Source organism: Rousettus aegyptiacus, unplaced genomic scaffold, assembly GCF_014176215.1.
Source record: "Rousettus aegyptiacus isolate mRouAeg1 unplaced genomic scaffold, mRouAeg1.p scaffold_m13_p_9, whole genome shotgun sequence".
Taxonomy (NCBI): domain Eukaryota; kingdom Metazoa; phylum Chordata; class Mammalia; order Chiroptera; family Pteropodidae; genus Rousettus; species Rousettus aegyptiacus.
This window is the reverse complement of record NW_023416312.1, coordinates 72,241,500-72,260,395: the sequence shown is the minus strand read 5'-3', so window position 1 is coordinate 72,260,395 and position 18,896 is coordinate 72,241,500. Positions and strand designations below refer to the sequence as shown.

The 18,896-nt window shown below is 36.2% G+C and overlaps 1 protein-coding gene and 1 pseudogene across 2 annotated transcripts in view; both read left to right on the top strand.

Moving 5' to 3' along the window:
- The window catches only part of KLHL13 (kelch like family member 13), a 212,447-nt gene that overhangs the window by 90,210 nt on the left and 103,341 nt on the right, over nt 1–18,896 (top strand). The window lies entirely within an intron of this gene.
- LOC118608402 lies at nt 14,742–14,860 on the top strand (annotated as a pseudogene).

Sequence of the window (18,896 nt, the reverse complement as noted above, 5' to 3'; positions counted from 1 at the left end):
CTTTGCTTATTTTTTCTATTTAATTAATTTTCGTCCCTCCTTTTTATTTTATTGATAACATTTTTTCTATATTTTTTATGTTTCAAAACCATACATAATTGACAAAACTTTTTCTTTACTACTATAAACATTTAATATTATAATTTCCATCTAATAACTTATTCAGCTGCTTCCCACAGATTTTGATATATTGTATTTTTATTATTTTTTAACAGACGTATTTATTTATTTTACTTTTAAAATATTTTTTTATTTTTCAATTATAGTTGGCATACAATATTATATTAGTTTCAGGTGTACACCATAGTGATTAGACATTTCTATAACTTACAAAGTCATCACCCCAATAAATCTAGTACCCATCTGACAACATACAGTTATTACAATATTATTGACTATATTTCTATTGCTAAACTTTACATCACCATGACTGTTTTGTAACTACCAATTTGTACTTCTTAATCTCTTCCCCTTTTTAAATCAACCCCCAACATCCTTCCCATCTGGTATTCACCAGTTTGTTTTCTGTATTTATGAGTCTGTTTCCATTAATTTGTTTGTTTCTTTATTTTGTTCTTTAGATTCCACATATAAGTGAAATCATGTGGTATTTGTCTTTCTCTGATTTATTTTACTTAGCATAATATACCCTAGGTCCATTCATGTCATTGCAAATGGCAAGATTTTTTTAATGGCTGAGTAATATTTCATTGTACGTATGTACCATAACTTCTTTATCCTATCATCTATTGATGAACACTTAGGTTGCTTCCATATCTTAGATATTATAAGTAGTACTACAGTGAATATAGGGGTGTATATATCTTTTCAAATTAGTGTTTTGGTTTTCTTCAGACAAATGCCCAGCAGTGGAATTGCTGGGTCATAAGGTAGTTCTATTTTTAATTTTTCGAGGAAACTCCCAAATGTTTTCTGTAGTGGCTGCACCAATTTGCCATCCCACGAACAGTGCACAAAGGGTCGCTTTTCTCCACATCCTCTCCAACACTTTTTGTTTGTCGATTTATTGATAACAACCATTCTAACAGGTGGGAGATAATACTTCATTGCAATTTTAATTTGCATTTTTCTGAGAATTTGTGATCCTGAGCATCTTTTCAGGTGTATATTGACCATCTGTATGTCCTCTTTGGAGAAGTGCCTATTCAGGTCCTCTGCCTTTTTAATTGGATTGTTATTTTTTTATTTTGAGTTGTATGAGTTCTTTACAAATTTTGGATATTAACCCCTTATCAGATATATCATTGGAGAATATCTTCTCCCATTCAAGAGGTTGTTTTTTCATTTTGTTGATGATTTCCTTTGCCATGCAAAATCTCTTTAGTTTGGACTTCTGGTCAAGATGGCATAGGTAGTAGATGCTGCGCTCGTCTCCCCTCACGATCACATCAAAATTACAACTAACCTATAGAACAACCATCACTGGGAGTCACCTGAGGTCTGGCTGAACAGAAGTCCTACAACTGGGGACATGCATAAGAGCCTATGTCAAGACTGGTAGGAGGAGCAGAGACATAAAACTAGCTAGCCTCACGATTGTATGTGGAGTTGAGAATTGGGAGGGATATCTTTTCTGTAGAGATACTCCTAGAGGAGCAAGGGATTCTGGCCTCACACTGAGCTCTCCAGCCCAAGGTTCTAATGATGGGAAAAGAAGTCCATCCAACCTCTGGCTGTGAAAACCAGCAGAGATTGTAGCTGAGTGTGACAGAATGCTGTAGGAATTGCAGATATTCCTCTTAAGGGACCCATGTGTGGAATTATTTGGGACAGACTCACTTGCTCTGAGCTCCAGTACTGGGGCAGATGCTTAAGGAGTGCTAGGGACATGCAGAGAAGAACTGAGTTATCTGGCTTCAGGGCGAGGGCTGGAGGGGTCATTTTCCCAACAGAAGTGCTGGCAGAGTCCATTATTCCTTTGTTGAGCCCTGTCCCTTCTCGGCCTATGGACACAGGCAGGCACCATATTTGAGCTACATAAACCTAGCTAAAACAGGTCAACCTTACCAGGTGGTTTCTTGAGATTCTGCTCCATTCAACTTACAGGCCCATCTAAACTGCCTCCAGTGTTATTTCTACACCAATTGTCTGCCTTGGCTCAAACTGTGGACTTTTTAAAAATCTCTAAAAGGTCCATAAAACCCAAGCAAGCAGCATGTGGCCCTAGCATGCCCTATACCTCTTGCTAAGCAGTCCCAACCCTGCACTAGTAGCAGACAGCCTTGGTTCCCAGCTTGTCCTCTCAAGGCACCTCTAAGCTCAGCACAGGTATTGACCATCTGGGGATTTTCAGTAACACTTGCCAGCAGCCCTGGGGAATGGACAGGCTGCAGCTGAAGTTGGCCTGTGACTGAGCCCCTCCCAGGAGGCCTTGGGCCAGCATGCCCAGTGACCTGCTTCAAGGAAGCTAGAGTACAACCCAGGGCTGGATCTGAGAAGTACACACCCAAAAGGAAGACTAGACAGGTACCAGGGCCCTGCTAAAGCAAATTATGCTCCATAGAGTCAGCCCCTGCACAACAGCTCCTCCACTGTAGTCAGTAGCCAGTCCTCACAAACAGTCAGCCTGAGAACCAATCCCTCTCACTGATGTGCAAACAGCAACCAAGGCTCAACAACAACAGGAGGACACACACCTCAGGTGATCAAGAAAAGAATATACCACCGGGTTTTACAGGACACCTACTACATAAAGCCACTCTCTTAAGACTGGGAGACATAACAGCCCTTCCTAATACACAGAAACAAACAGCCAGGCAGCCACAATGAGGAGACAAAGAAACATGTCCCAAATGAAAGAATAGAACAAAGCTCCAGAAAAAGAATTAAACAAAATGGAGATAAGCAATCTACCAGATATAGAGTTCAAAACACTGACTATAAGGATGCTCAAGGAACTTAGAGGAAGAGTGGATGATCTCAGTGAGAACTTTAACAAAGAGATAGAAAGCATAAAAGTGGAGATAAAAAATATTAAAAAGAACCAGTAAGAAATAAAGAATACAATAACTGAAATAAAGAATACCATAGGAAGAATCGACAGTAGATTAGATTAAGCAGAATATCAAATCAGTGATTTGGAAGATAAGGTAGCAGAAAACACCCAATCAGAATAGCAACAAAAAAAAAATCCAAAGAAATGAAGATAGTTTAGGCGGCCTCTGGGACAACATCGAGCATGCCAACATTTGCAACATAGGGGCACCACAAGGAGAAAAGAGAGATCAAGGAATTGAAAACCTATTTCAAAAAATAATGACTGAAAACTTCCTTAACCTGGTGAAGGAAATAGACATACAAGCCCAGGAAGCACAGAGTCCCAAACAAGATGAACTCAAAGATGCCCACACTACATCTTCTTTAAAATGCCAAAGGTTAAAGACAAAGAAAGAATCTTAAAAGCAGCATTTCTCAAGTGAAGCTTTGCAGGCCAGAAGGGCTTGAAAAAAGTATTCAAAGTGATGAAAAGCAAAGACTTACAACCGAGATTACTGTACCCGGCAAATCTATTATTTAGAATCGAAGGATGAATAAAGAGCTTCCTAGACAAGAAAAAGCTAAATGAGTATATCACTACCAACCCAGTATTATAGGAAATTTTGGAGCGACTTCTTTGAGAAGAAGAAAATAGTATGTACCAAAAATGCGAATAATATAATGGCAATAACTACAACAATTATTTCACTTGACAAAGATTAAATGCTCCAATCAAATGACAGGGTGGCTGAAAGGATAAGAAAACAAGATCCTTAACATGTGCCACCTACAAGAGACTCACTTCTGATCAAAAGACACAGATTGAAAGGGATGGAAAAAGATGTTTCATGAAAAAGGAAATGGAATAAAAAATCTGGGGTATCAATAATTACACGAGACAAAATAGACTTTAAAAGAAAAGCTGTAATGAGAGATAAAGAAGGACCCAGTAGTCCAATTTCAGGGTATTTATTTAAAGAAACTCAAAACAGTACTTTGAAGGGATATGTGCATTCATATGTTCATTATGATGTTATTTACAGTAGTCAAGATATGGAGGCAACCTGGGTGTCCATCAGAGGATGAATGGATGAAAAAGAGGTCTTACATATGCACAATAAAATATTACTTAGCCATAAATGAATGAATGAATGAATGAATGAAATATTGTTATTTGCAACAACATGTATAGGCCTAGAGGGTGTTGTGCTGAGTGGAGTAAGTCAGACAGAGAAGGAAAAATTCCATATGATTTCACTTACATATGGAATATAAGAAACAAATCAAATGAAGCAGAAACCAATTCATAGATACAGGGAGTATTTTTAGGGTTGAAAGATTGGACTGGAGTTGTGGGGGTGGGTGAAAGAGAGGAAGGGATTAAGAAGTACAGATTGGAACTTCCAAAATAGTCATGGAGATGTAAAGTATAGCATAAGGAATATAGTAAAAAATAGTGTAATAACTATGCATGGTGTCAGATGGGTACTAGATTTATTGGGATGATCACTTTGTAAGTTGTATAAATGTCTAATCACTATGTTGTACACCCGAAACTAATATAATGTTGTATGCCAAATATAATTGAAAAATAAAATATTGAAATAAAATTTAAATCTCTTTACTTTGATGCCGTCCCATTTGTTTACTTTTTCTTTTGTTTCCCTTGCCTGAGAAAACATATCAGAAAAAATATTACTAATATCAATGTCAGAAAATTTACTACCTATGTTTTCTTCTAGGAGTTCTATGGTTTCAGGTCTTACATTTAAGTCTTTAATCCATTTTGAGTTTTTTTCTTGTATATGGTGTAAGAAGGTAGTCCAGTTTCATTTTTTTGCATGTGTTTGTCCAGTTTTCCCAGCACCATTTATTGAAGTGACTATATTTACCTTATTGTATATTCTTACCTCTTTTGTCATAGATTAAATGCCCATATAGGCATGTATTTATTTCTCAGCTCTCTCTTCTGTTTCATCGATCTATGTGTCTATTTTTATTTCAGTACCATGTCGTTTTGAATACTATAGCCTTATAGTAGTTTGATGTCAGGTACTGTGATACCTCCAACTTTGTTCTTTCTCAAGATTGGCATGGTTATTCAGGGTCTTTTGTGGTTCCATACAAATTTTGGTATTATTTGTTCTAGTTCTGTGAAAAACACCATTGGTATTTTGGTAGGGATTACACTGAATCTGTAGTTTGCTTAGTGTAATATATACATTTTTTCCTTTTATATTTTATTATTTTTTAAAATTTATTTATTTTAATTAGTTTCAGGTATAGAGCACATTGATTAGACATCTATATAGTTCATAAAACGATCCCCCCAATTGCTCCCTCCATCCCCTGATCCTCCACCTAGCCAACGTATTAATGCTAACTGCATTTCCTATGCTGTGCTCCCCATCCCCATGACCATCCATCAGCTACTAATTTGTGTTTCTTTAACCCTTCACCCCATGCTCCTAGTCCTTAAAACTCCACCCTCTGTCGAACACCATATTGTCCACTATATTTGTGAGTCCGTTTTTGATTAGTATGTTCTTTTTATTCCTAATATTCCACATATAAGTGAAATCGTGTAGTATGTACATTTTAACGATGCTAATTCTTCTTATCCATGAGCACAGTATATGCTTCCATTTATTTGTATCTTCATCATTTTCTTTCTTCAAAGACTTACAATTTTCTGAGTACAGATCTTTTACTTCTTTGATTAATTTTTTTCCTAGGTGTTTTATATTTTGATGCAATTATAAATGGGATTGTTTTCTTAATTTCTCTCTCTGATAGTTCATTATTGCTGTACAAAAGTACATCTTATTTCTGGATATTAATTTTGTATCCTGCTACTTTACTGAACTCATTTCTCAGTTCTAACAGTTTTTTGGTGGAATTTTTAGGGACTCTCTATGTAGTATCATGTCATCTGCAAATGATGACAGCTTTACTTCTTTTTTTCCAATTTGGATGTCTTTTGTTTCTTTTCTTATCTGATTGCTGCATTTAGGACTCCCAATACTATGTTGAATAAAAGTAATGAAAATGGTCATCCTTATCTTGTTCCTGATCTTAAGGAAAATGCTTTTAGTTTTTCTCTGTTGTGTATGATGTTAGCTTTTTGTTTGTCATATATGGCCTCTATTATGTTGAGTTATGTCCCCTCTATTTCCACTTTGCTGAGAGTTTTTATCATAAACAGATGCTGGATTTTGTCAAACGATTATTCTGCATCTATTGATATGCTCATATGGTTTTTATCTTTTGATTTGTTAATGCCATGTATCACATTAATTGATATGTGAGTATTGAAATAACCTTGCATCCTGAGAATAATTTGCACTAGATCATGGTGTATGATCTTTTAATGTCTTACTGGATTCAGTTATCTAATATTTTGTTCAAGATTTTTGCATTTATGTTCATCGGGGATATCGGCCTAGAATTTTTGTGTGTGTGTGTGTGTGTGTGTGTGTGTGTGTGTGTGTGTGTAATATCTTTGTCTGGTTTCAGAATAAGGGTAATGGTAGCCTCATAAAATGAGCTTGGGATCCTTTCTTCCTCTTGAATTTTTTAGTATAGTTTGAGAAGAACTACTAGGTGTTAAGTCTACTTTGAATGTTTGGTAAAATTCATTCGTGAAGCCATCTAGTCCAGGACTTTTGTTTGCTGGGAGTTTTTTGACGATTGATTTGGTTTTGTTAGTAGTAATCTGTAGGTTCAAATTTTCTGTTTTTTTCTAGACTCAGTCTTGAGAGATTGTAAGTTTCTAGGAATTGATCCATTTATTCCAGAGTGTCAGTTTTATTGGCATATAATTTCTTGAAGTAATTTCTTATATCTTTTGTATTTCTGTGGAGTCAGTTGTCACTTCTCTTTCATTTCCGATTTTATTTATTTAAGTCCCCTCTTTTTTCTTCATGAGTTTGGTTAAGGGTTTATCAATTCTGTTTTCCTTTTCAAAGAACCAGCTTTTGGTTTCATTGATATTTTGTGGTATTTCCTTACACTCTATTTTGTTTATTCTTTAATCTTTATAATTTCTTTCCTTCTATTCAGTTTGAGCTATGTTTGCTGTCCTTTTTCTAGTTCTTTTATGTGTAAGGTTAGATTGTTTATTATTTGAGATTTTTTTCATTTCTTGAGGTTGGCCTGTGTTGCTGTGAATTTTCCCTTTAGGACTGCTTTCACTGTGTCCCATATACTTTGAGTCATTGTGTTTTCATTTTCATTTGTCTCAATTTGATTTCTTTCTTAATCTCATCCATTGTTTAGTAGCATACTATTTAGCCTCCATGTGTTGTGTATTTTTTAGTGTTTTTCTTGTAATTAATTTCTAATTTCATACCATTGTTGTCAGAGAAGATGCTTGATATGATTTAAATCTTCTTAAATTTATTAATAGTTGTTTCATAGCCTGACATGTGGTCTATCCTGGAAAATATTTCATGCACGCTTGAGAAAAATACATATTTTGCTGCTTTGGGGTGAAATGCTCTGAAAATATCAATTAACTCTATCTGGTCTTGAGTGTCATTTAAGGGTGTTGTTTTCTTGTTGATTTTGTGTCTGGATGAACTGTTTATTGGTATTAATGGGGTGTTAAAGTCTCCTACTATGACTGTATTACTGTCAGTCTCTCCCTTTATGTCAGTCAATATTTGCTTTATAAAAGCAGGTTCTCCTATGTTGGGTACATAAATGTCTACTAGGATTGTGTCCTCTTGTTGGATTGATCTCATTATTATGTAATGTCCTTCTTTGTCTCTTATTATAGGCTTTGTTTTAAAGTATATTTTGTCTGATATAAGGACCGCTATCCCAGCTTTTTAAACATTCCATTTGTATGAAATATCTTTTTCCATCCTTTTACTTTCAGTCTATGTGTATCTTTTGATCTGAATTGGTCTCTTGTAGACAGCATATGTATGAGTCTTGTTGTTGTCTTCTCCATTCATCTACCCTATACACTATGTCTTTTGATTAGAATATTTAATCCATTTACACTTAAAGTGATTATTGATAATGACAGTTATTGTCATTTTATTTATATTTACATGTTTTTTTTCACGCATTCTTCTTAAAGTAGTCCCTTTAACTTTTTTTTTTTTTTTTTTTTGGTGATCCTAGCTTGGTGGTGATCAATTCCTTTAACTTTTTCCTATCTGGGAAGCTCTTTATCTTACCTTCAGTTTTAATTGATAGCCTTGCTGGGTAGAGTAGTCTAGGTCAAATGTCCTTGTTTTTCATCACTGAATATTTTGTGTCAATAGCTTCTGACATGCAAAATTTCTGTTGAGAAGTCAGCTGACAGTCTTATGGGATCTCCCTTGTAAGTAACTAGCTTCCTTTTTCCTGCTGCTTTTAGGAGTCTGTCTTTGTCTTTAAGCTTTGGCAGTTTAATTATGATGTGTCTTGGCATGGGTATCTTTGGGTTCATCTAATTTGGGACCCTCTGTGCTTCCTGGACTTGTATGTTTATTTTCTTCACCAGATTGGGAAAATTTCCATTATTATTTCTTCAAATAATTTCTAAATCTCCAGCCCCCATTTTTGTGGCACCCCTATGATGTGAATGTTGGTGCACTTGATGTTATTTTAAAATTTTAAAATTTCAAATTAAAAAAAAATTGGTGTTCTGATTGAGTATTTTCTTGTACTCTATCTTACATATTGCTGACTTGATCCTCTGCTTCCTTTAATCTAGTGGCGATTCTTTCTATTCTTCATTTCAGTTATTGTATTCTTCATTTTTGACTGGTTCTTTTTCATGGTTTCTATGTCCTTTTTTAATGTTTGCTGTCTCTTTGCTGATGTTCTCACTGAGCTTATTTATTCTTCCCTAAGTTCATTCAGCATCTTTTTAACCAGTGTTTTGAACTCTTGTAGGTTGCTCGCCTCTATTTTATTTAGTTCTTTTAAAAAAGTTTTCTCCTGTACTTTCATTTGAGACATTTCCCTTTGTTTCTCATTTTGTCTGCCTCTCTATGTTCATTTCTATATATTAAGTAGATCTGCTATGTCTCCCAGTCTTGGCTGGTGGCCTTATGAAGTAGGTGTCCTGTGTGGCCCAGTGGCACAGTCTCCCTGATCATTTCTGCTTGGTGCTCTAGAAGTGTTCCTTGTGTGGGTTGTGTGTGCCCTACTTTTGTAGTTGAGCCTTGACTGCTGTTCATACATCAGTGGGTGGGATTGACTCTCAGGCTAACTGGCTATGAAGACTAGCCACATGTACAGCATATCAGCTGCTGTGTGGGAGCTGCCCCCAAAAGTGGGTTTGCTACAGCGAGCTTGTGCTCCTTTTGAGACCACCCCTTGTGTTTGAAACTTATGGGGCCAATTAGGTGATGCTATGTTGTGGTCTGATGCAAGCCTCCATGTATGTTTGTTCTGGGGCCCCTTGGGAGTGGATGTCACGCAGGCCAAGGTCAGCCACTGCCTGAGACCAGCTTGGAGCTATCTGGTATGAGCTGCAAATCTATCTCTATTTGGTTGCTGCATGTGCTGGACCGGGAGGTAAGTGAGAGACCCAAACTGTAATCTGAGGCTAGTTGCCACATACTAGGCCTGGGGCAGCTCAGCAAAAGGCTCAGGGCACCCCAAGGCATAAGGCTGCCTGCCAGCTGCTGGTAAGCCTCAGTAGCTGAAAGAGCCTTAGGTGGTACTCTAATTGGGTGAGGTGCCATACAAGGGAGTCACCAAGTTGTGTTCTCTGGGTTAGCACAGATTCAGATTTGGTGCCAGTGCTAAGTCTGTGTCCACTCACAAAAGTCTCAGATCACACTAATGTCAATTGCTGGCTGCTTCAGGTCTGCAGACCTCTGAGACTTGTTTAAGAAATATTGCAGCTTGGGCCGGGGTTGGTTGTCTACCACCAAAAGTGACTAACTGACTCCCTCAGGCGTGGGAACTGAGGCCTGTTGACTGCTGCTGAAGGAGAGTACTGGCAAGAGCTTGGTGCGTGACCAGTTGCCTAGCCAAAAAAATGCCTCCAGCAATGCTCACATTGGGTAGAGTGGAGTCTCAAGGAGTCGTCAAGGTGGAGCATATGAAGTTCACCAAGCCAGTGCAGATTCAGATTTGGCTCTGTGGGGGCAGGGCTCAACACAGGCACAATGGCACTCGCCTATAGCTGCACAGAAGGGCTCAACAAAGGGACAATGGCAGCTGTTCTTCTAGCCCTTGCTCCAAAGCCACATAACTCAATCTTTCCTTGTATGTCTCTGTCAACTGCTGAGCTGCTGTCCCTCCACCCCAGCCCAGAGTGATTAACTATGAGCAAGTGAAGTCTGTGCATGGGCCCTTTATGGAATGTCTGGTTTTCCAGTAGCCTTCTGTCTCATCTGGACATTTGGAATCCCCACTGTTTTTCACAGCCATATTTTGTGTGGACTCCTCTTCCTGGCATTGGAACCCTGGGCTGGGGAACCTTGTGTGGGGCGAGGATCCCTCCTTCCCTGGGAGGGGGGCCTCCTCAACCGAGATATACCTCCTGATGCTCTATCCCCACAAATTGGTGTGGCGCCAGCCCATTTCATACCTCTGCCCCTCCTACCAGTCTTGATGTGTCCTTTCTTTCTGTTATTAGTTATGGGAGTTCTGTTCAGCTAGTCTTCAGATGGTTCTTCAGGTTGATAGTTTTATAATTCAGTTGTGTAATTAATGTGGCCATGGGAAGAGGCAAGCACAGCATTTACCTACTCTGCCATCTTGACCGGAACTACTGTATTTATAATTTTAACAGGCTACTTTTTAGCTCAAAGTAACCTGTAATTGATGGAATTTCTGGAAGTAGTAGAGAGCAAACAGTGAGAGAGAGAGAGAGAGAGAGAGAGAGAGAGAGAGAGAGAGAGAGAATGTTGGAGGAGGAAGGGGGATGGATGATGGATAAATAGGGTGAGAGGGAGGGAGGATAAAGAGAGAGAAAGTTTGCTGTTGAGAGAATTGGCACTGTAGAAGATATTTTGGGATGGGGAAAGCCTTTGCTAATTTCCCTTTCCACTCTATCTCCCTCTCCCCAAATTGTTTCATATATTCTTCTCTTGAATTCACAGAAATAATAAGTTGCAATTTTTTAAAAAAAATGTAGCTACCATAGCAGTTCTGTGTAAAGGGGTTCTGTGTTTTCCAGTTGAAAATCTAGGAAGGCCTATAATGGGAAATAGGATTGAATAAATGAAGTGTTCTGGGGATAAGGGGACTTTGAAAATCCCGTCTGTAAATACATCCACACAAATAAGGAGTCATGGATGGTTTTTGAATAGAAGATTGAGATGATGAAAGCAATAAAGAATGCATAGTTAATTCTAAATTTTGGATTAGAAATGATGGGGTATTAAATTTACTCGGCTTGGTTAATACATACAGAATCTTATTTTTGCTGCCATTTTTCATTGTTTTGGGACTTATTTTAGTTGTTAGTGTTTGCTTCCATTGCTATCTGTTCTGTGGCTTCTGAGCCAATCTTTCCTTTAGGGTTCAGAATACCAGAGGCTTTAATGACTCTTATATTTCCAACTAGCCCAAAGGGACTTGTACACTGTGTTTCTGTGTCCCAACAGCAAAATTTAAGTCCAATGTTTGCAACAAACAGCTCCCTTTTATAAGACCACATTACTTTTGTTTAAATAAAAACCTCCAGCCTTTTTAACCATATCCCAGAACACACCAGAAGATAATGGTTAATGATCAGCACCAAGAAGCCCTCACAAATACAGAAGCCTCCATCCACCATCCATATGTGAAACCTTGCTGTGAATAGTCTCTTCTTGATGGATAACCCCTTTGTATTTATTCTTTATATTGTTCATCATGTTAATATCCTTGATATCTCTATGCTGCCAGTTTGCATAATGGGAGAGGCCAGGAAATGGGGTGAGAAAGGGATTTGTGACATTCCCTTAAGCCTAAATTATAATACTCATATTGAAACAGCAGATTAATAGGACTTTAATCAAATATGTATATATTTTCCCTATTTTGAAGGTTATAAGGGCTTGTTGACATTACACCCTCCTGTGCTTCATTTATGTATTTTCCTCTTGACTGCTCACAATACCATTTGAGTTACTAGGTATTGGTGATGTGCAATGGCTTGCTTGGTTGAATTCACTATTTTTTAAAAAAATTTTTGTTCAAACTAGCACAGCAGTTATTGTTAAAATTGAATTTTGTGGTTTACTTTTTCATCACCACTGATTACAGTAACTTAATAGGATCTAACAGTCCAAAGAATGCTTTTATCCTTTTCAATTAGCAGTCTTTAGAAATGATTGTTTTTAGGGGATGCTAGTTCATATTTCAGTGTTCACTTTTCTTAGTGTTTACAAACTAGTGAAATGTATTTCTTCAGTTTCTACCTTTACCAGTACTACTATTTTGACTCAGGCGAATGATGATTGACATTTTCCTTCCTTGTTGTAGCTAAGTGTTTTCTTTGCTCAGTATAGGTTAGCAGTCATTTCATCCTTCAGTTTCATACTTACTATTTTGGGCACCCTGCTAGGCACACACAGGATTTATCACTCAAATAGCAAAAGGAGTCATTTAGGTATACCGTTTGTAATTGTAATCTTTATTTCTTACCATTCATATTTTAGTTGAGGAAGGATAAACCCATTTAATTATTTCTTGTTTAATTATCATCTGAAAACTGTTCTTAGTATTAGAGAAGAGAACAGAAGAGAGAACACCAAAATTGCCTCCTGTAGTTAGGTTATTATGTGATGGGAATTGAGTTAGGCAGGAAAAAAAAAACGTAAGGGGCACCCAACTGCAGCTCTCAGGAGTTGGTATTCTAGTTTATATTTTATAGAAACAATTATAATCCAAATTAACAAGAGCTATATTATTCAAAGTGTCATGGGGATTTGGAAAACCTAGCACCAGAATCTGCTAATGGATGTGAAGGAAGGTTTTATGGAAGGAGGTATACTTGGATAGTTAAACATGACTAGAAGTTTGTTTGGTAGACAAAGAAGGCAAGGAATTCCAAAATGAGACAATATCATATGTGAAGTCACTGTGGCATAAGAGATTGTGGAATGTTTGAGGTCTATGCCAAGGAATTGCTAATTGAGGGATAAAATGGAGCTCTGTGAATTGGCATTGGGAAGGTATTTCTGGCCTAAGTATAGGTTGATCATTCTGCAGATTTAATAATATAGCATTCTATATCTTTCATAGCCTATTCTTCCATTCCTCTGGCCTTTTACTTTTTCAGGATCAGTGCGAACAAAACTTTTACCCCATTTTTACTGGTATTTAAGAGTCGTATGTTTTTTTCTTGCTAAAATAAAGATTACTACAATACAGAGGTGACTTATGAACACCAAGTCAGGGTACCTGAATTTTGTTTTCCAGTTCTCTCAGTAGCTATGTTACTTGAGCCAAATAATTTAATAACCCTGTCTTCACTAGTAAAATGGAAATATTACTACCTGCATTGTCTATCTCAAGGTTGGGGTGAAAGTGAAAATGAGACTCAAGAATTAAATGGCGTAATAATTTTTTTTACTTGGAATTCTGCTGGCTGAAGCTATCACCTGAAACTTAAAACAAGTAAAGTACTTTGTGGAATATCTGAATAGGAAAATTAACTTGGAAAGTAATTAACTAGTAGAAACACTTCGACTTCCTCATTAACTCCATATGTCTACCCTTCTCTCCGTGGAATGTCATTTAGCTTATTTCTAGATTTCCAAACCAACATGATAAAATTTTCTTTTTTTTTTTTACAATGGTCTACCATGTATATCTTAGGCCCTTCCAGAATCTCACTATCACAGTTAAGTAATAATAAATTGAAGAATTAGGTTAATAAAATATTAGTTGGTGTATTTCATAGTCAACCTTGAATAATTGATATCTATTAATTTGAATTACTCATGAAATACTCTCAATCATTTGTGTTATCATATAGTGGTATAACCTGGGTTTTGTTACATTTTAGGGATATATAAGGATATATTGTACTAATATTCATTCAAGTAGCAATGGAAGTTATACGACTGTGTCTTTCTACTTCTTTTGCCGTTTTTCCTAATGCAATGACAGTACAGGCAGAGTTATTAGTGACAGGAAAAGGCATTTCAATTCATTTTCTTCTCTTCTACCCCACCTTTCCCATTAGATTGAGTGGTAATTCACCTGAAATATGAATTTCTGGCTATAAAAATATGAGCAATTGCTCCCAATATAAATACCCCTGACCAATTTTTCTTTTTAGATCAATGGTTCTCAAAATCTGTCATCCAAGGATATTTCTGCATGACAGACAACTCTATAATCCACTTAATCCATTCTGTTCTGAGCCATCTTATATATACCGGAAGAAAGGAGAAGGGTTCTGTTATGAATGAGATAACATGATTAAGGTATTTTACATGGAATGTAAACGAATTATTTATACTAGATTAATATAGATCCTGTCATCAAAATCACTAATATTATGAGACTTACTATGGACTATAAGGAAGTCTTTATTTCTATCTTTTTTCCTTTTATAACTTCTAGATGAACTAGTTCATGTGAATTTGTATAAATACCTATTCTAGTCCAAAGTATAATACAAAATAATTATTCCTTTTTTTTTCCTACCAGGTCTCAGGGAAATACTCTTGCAATTATTCTATTTTCCACATATCTAAATGAGGAAATAGTCTGGTTTATTTTCTGTTTGTTCTAAAATCTGTGGTACCATCAATAAATTAGCTTACAAATATTATTTCAAAGACTCAGTTGTCTAAGGTCATGCCACCCTGAACAAGCCCAATCCCGTCTGACCTCAGAAGCTAAGCAGGGTTGGGCCTGGTTAGTACTTGGATGGGAGACCACCTAGGAAGACCAGGTGCTGTAAGTGTAAAAAAAATAAAAAATAAGGGCTTATAAGATGACAAGGTCCTTGCAATCTGTGAGGTCAACCAAAGGCTGCCTCGCCTAAAAACAAACAAATAAATGAAGGCTCACCTAAGTACTGCCCTTTTTTGAAGATTTCTTGAGAAAAGTGTGGCACATATCCAAAATCACATTCGTCATTTTTTTTTTTGGTATTTGACTTATTTTTTTACCAGTTAGTGGAAAGGAAAGTGGTCAGTTTTTGCATTCCATTACAAAAACAAAAACAAAAACAAAACAAGAAGGTGTAGACAGCTTTTATCTGGGGAGTATTTCAAAATCATTGAGAGAATATTCTCTAGTATTAACTGCTTTTTGAAATTATTGGCAAAATCCTCTTAACCCACTTTAACATAAAGTGGTTGAATAGATGAAAAGATTTTTTATTGTCTACATGAAAGCATCATGGTTTTTGCATCATTGCATAAATCTAAGAGATTATGCGTACATAAAAAAGATAAGGCAAGGCTGAATACTAAATGCCAGCATCAAGGAAAGCTTGTCTGAGTATTTGACGCTGAACGTAATGGGATGTGGTTCCACAGGGAGAGAAAGTTAAATATTTATACCCCAGGACATGTTTCTTTGCTTCTAGCTTCTTGTCTTAGATTAATCTCCTAGCTAACACTACTACCTCCCCCACTTTTTAAAACACATCACCTTCTTACACTTGGATTTTCACCCTTAATATCTCATGAGATTCTAAACCTTCTGGATCCAATCCCCTGTCCTCACTCTCCCATCTTTTTCTGTGATCTTTCTGAATTCTTTTTGTTTATTGTATGGAACTTCAGATAAATTCTCTCGGTTTACTACTAGTAAAACACAATCACATCATATCTCCACCCTCAATAGCTGTTTTTCCCCCAAAGATCACGGTTCCATCATTCAGGCATTTTGTTGGTATCCTTTTCTCATAAATTGTCTGGAATTTTTGAACCAGAGCTGTGATGTATACAGCCAGCAATGTTCATAGTAATATAGAGTTGCTGCCCAATACAGATCCAATTCTTGTCACAATTCATATTCTTTTTTTCCAAACTTGAGATGGTAAAGGAAATTACTGAGATTATTATATATCATGAAGTCTGGGAAGGTATAGGCTCTGACTTTTGTGGTAGTATCATCTCCTCACCATCTTGCTTTACTTTATAGGAAAAGAGCTAAAAAAGATTTCTTGGACATTGTGTGCTAAACATTAGGAAGAATACCTGGTTTAATGAAGAATTATTTAAAAACCGTATACTCAAAAAGAATAGAATAGAAAAGAATAGAATTTGAGCTAGATCTGGAGGGATGAGTCGAGTTTAGAAAAGTGAAGAGGGGAAGAAATTTTATGCAGGAGGATCTCTGGATCAAAGGCAAGAAACAACAAAACAGGCTTGTGAGATACAGAGTGGGAAGCTGATGTTAGGGGATACTAGACAGTGGATTGGAAAAGTTTGTAGTGAATTATTTGTGCTAAGCATAGTTGCTTGATTAATTTCTTAAGTGATCCACTCATTTAGCAAATGGTTTCTCACAGAACATAGAATAAAATCCAAACCTCGTAATTGGCATGTAAGGTCTTCTACGATGTGGTTTCCTTACATCTTAAAATTCACTTTCCTCAACACTATTTACTGTAAACTCTTTCCGGTCATATTGAAGACATTTCCAGTCCTCCCCAGCATGTTGTATTCTCTCAAATCTCTACTAAAGCTTCTATACCATATTTTGTTCTTCAGGGTACATGTCTACTTCCTCATTCGACTAATTGTTTCCTTAGAGTGTCTTATTCTCCTTCACATTCACGTTACCTAGCAGAATATCCACCTAACATGTAGCAAATTTTTAACAAATATGTCTCGAAGAAAAAAAGTTGTTGAACACTTAGTTTACATCATGTGTAGTTGTGTTTTAAAGAGAGCCATCTAGAAGCAACGTGATCGATAGATTGAAGATGGGAAATGCAGAAAGACCAGTTACAGGTATTTTTTGAAGTATCTCATTTGTTAAAACAAACAAACAAAGAAACAGCAGGGAGTAGATTCCTGAAAAAATTATAAAGAATAAAGGATAGGACTTAAAGACTGGCTACTAGAGGCACAAGAGAGAGGAGAGTTAAAGATAATAAAGATTTAGGGTAATATGACAAATAACAGGACAATGACCTTTGAAAAAATAAGGTTACTTTCAGGTAAGTGCGTCTTTTTTTTTTCCTAAGTCAGATCTCCTGATGTTAGTGCTTGCCTCATCCTACCTCTGCTCTGAAGATGAACACTTTGTTCCTGTTCTGTTTACTGGAACTAAAGCTCAATATTCATGTGATTCTGATCTTCATATATGATCAGGAGTTCAGATGTGAAATATAAGTAGTTCAACCACGCTGACTACAATTTTCCTATCAAGGGAAGGTGCGCAGTTTTTGAATATATAAAACCTGTTTCTGCTTTTGAGAACTACAACTGTAGTGTTATACCAGGCAGACACACTGGGGTGCGCTACTATGTAGCAGAGCCTAGCTGTGCATCACGGCTCTCAACGTTAAAACTCCAGAGAATTTGATGAGAGAGGGATCCACAAGAACATGACAAATGATGAGAGTTCAAACCTTAAGAGAAAAATGGGCTTGTTGGTAAGAGACCTTTCTCTTCCTTTACTTACTGCTTTTAGAATTCAGGAGACATATTGGTAGCCATGCAAAATCATAGGAAGCATGTAAAGAGCTTGATTTTAAAAAATCACAAAGGAAATTTTACTTTATTTCAGGCTCTGGCTTATATATAAATATGTTGTGTGTGTGTGTGTGTGTGTGTGTGTGTGTGTGTATGTTACAATAAAGAATAGTGACTTGTGTAGATACAGAATTTCACTCAGTTGCCAGAAGGTGGCACACCAGATTCTTCTTTACTACACGAAGGAAAGGAGTAATATTAATAAGGATATAAAATAAGCAATATTTAAAGATACTTTAATGTAAAAACTATATAATTGTTATTTGCTTGGTGAGAGCACAAAAAAATGGTAAATATGAATTTAACCCATTGTAGTTTTTATGATTCAAAAATAATAGTCTTTATGTGTATAGCATTTTAAAAGTAGACTTTGAAATAATATTGCCATTAGGCAGATACTGTTTTGAATTTACTATTCTAAAAAGAAATAAAATACTAGCTGCCTATCTTTTGCATAAGAAGCCCTTAGATTTAGGATAACATTTTGTATACCCTCTCTGCCAAGGTCTTTTTAAATATACTACTAGGCTATGACTTTGATTTAGTTGTGACTTTAATAATAAAATAGTGCTTGTCAGATGACCAAGAAAAAAGTTAAAAATGTTTATTTTGAAGAAAAAGTTAGATAAGGGTAATGCTTAGTAATGTTTACTTTGTATAAGCTACAAACAACATAAATGAAATAAATGTAACAAATTCAATTTTGTGTTAGAGTTCTTCAAACACCTGCCAGCTTACTTTAATTTTATAAGAGAGTTGACTGCTTATACTGCAGCGCTTCTGTAGTAGTCTCTGTTTTCAAAACTGCGTTCCTGAGGCAGTACCAAAAGTATGTTCATCGTTGCCTTTTGTATTAGCCCAAATGAGTTAGATAAATAACAGAACTTCACAAAAACAAAACCTTCTGCTTGGAGACAGTACATTTATTTATATGTTTTTATTAATTACAAGCAATATGAAAATAAGAGTATTGGTACTAAATGAACCTGGAAAAACATTAGCCATCTGTTCTCTGAAAGCTTATATGTGTCATTTGCATTCTGGTTTTATGACAAAACACTATATCAGCAAAGAATTGAACTTTAGGTTTGCAGAGCTAGAAAATGACAAAGCATTCCAAGGCCGGGTATATATAGACTGGAAAAGTGTTTCCTTGTGTCAAAATTTGGCTAGTTTAGTCTTTTAGATCATCTGCCAATAAATGTTGTATTTAATGTCAATCTTTATTCCAGACTTTCTGAAACATTAAGAGAGCTTCTAAAACCAAATAGAAACTTATGGCTT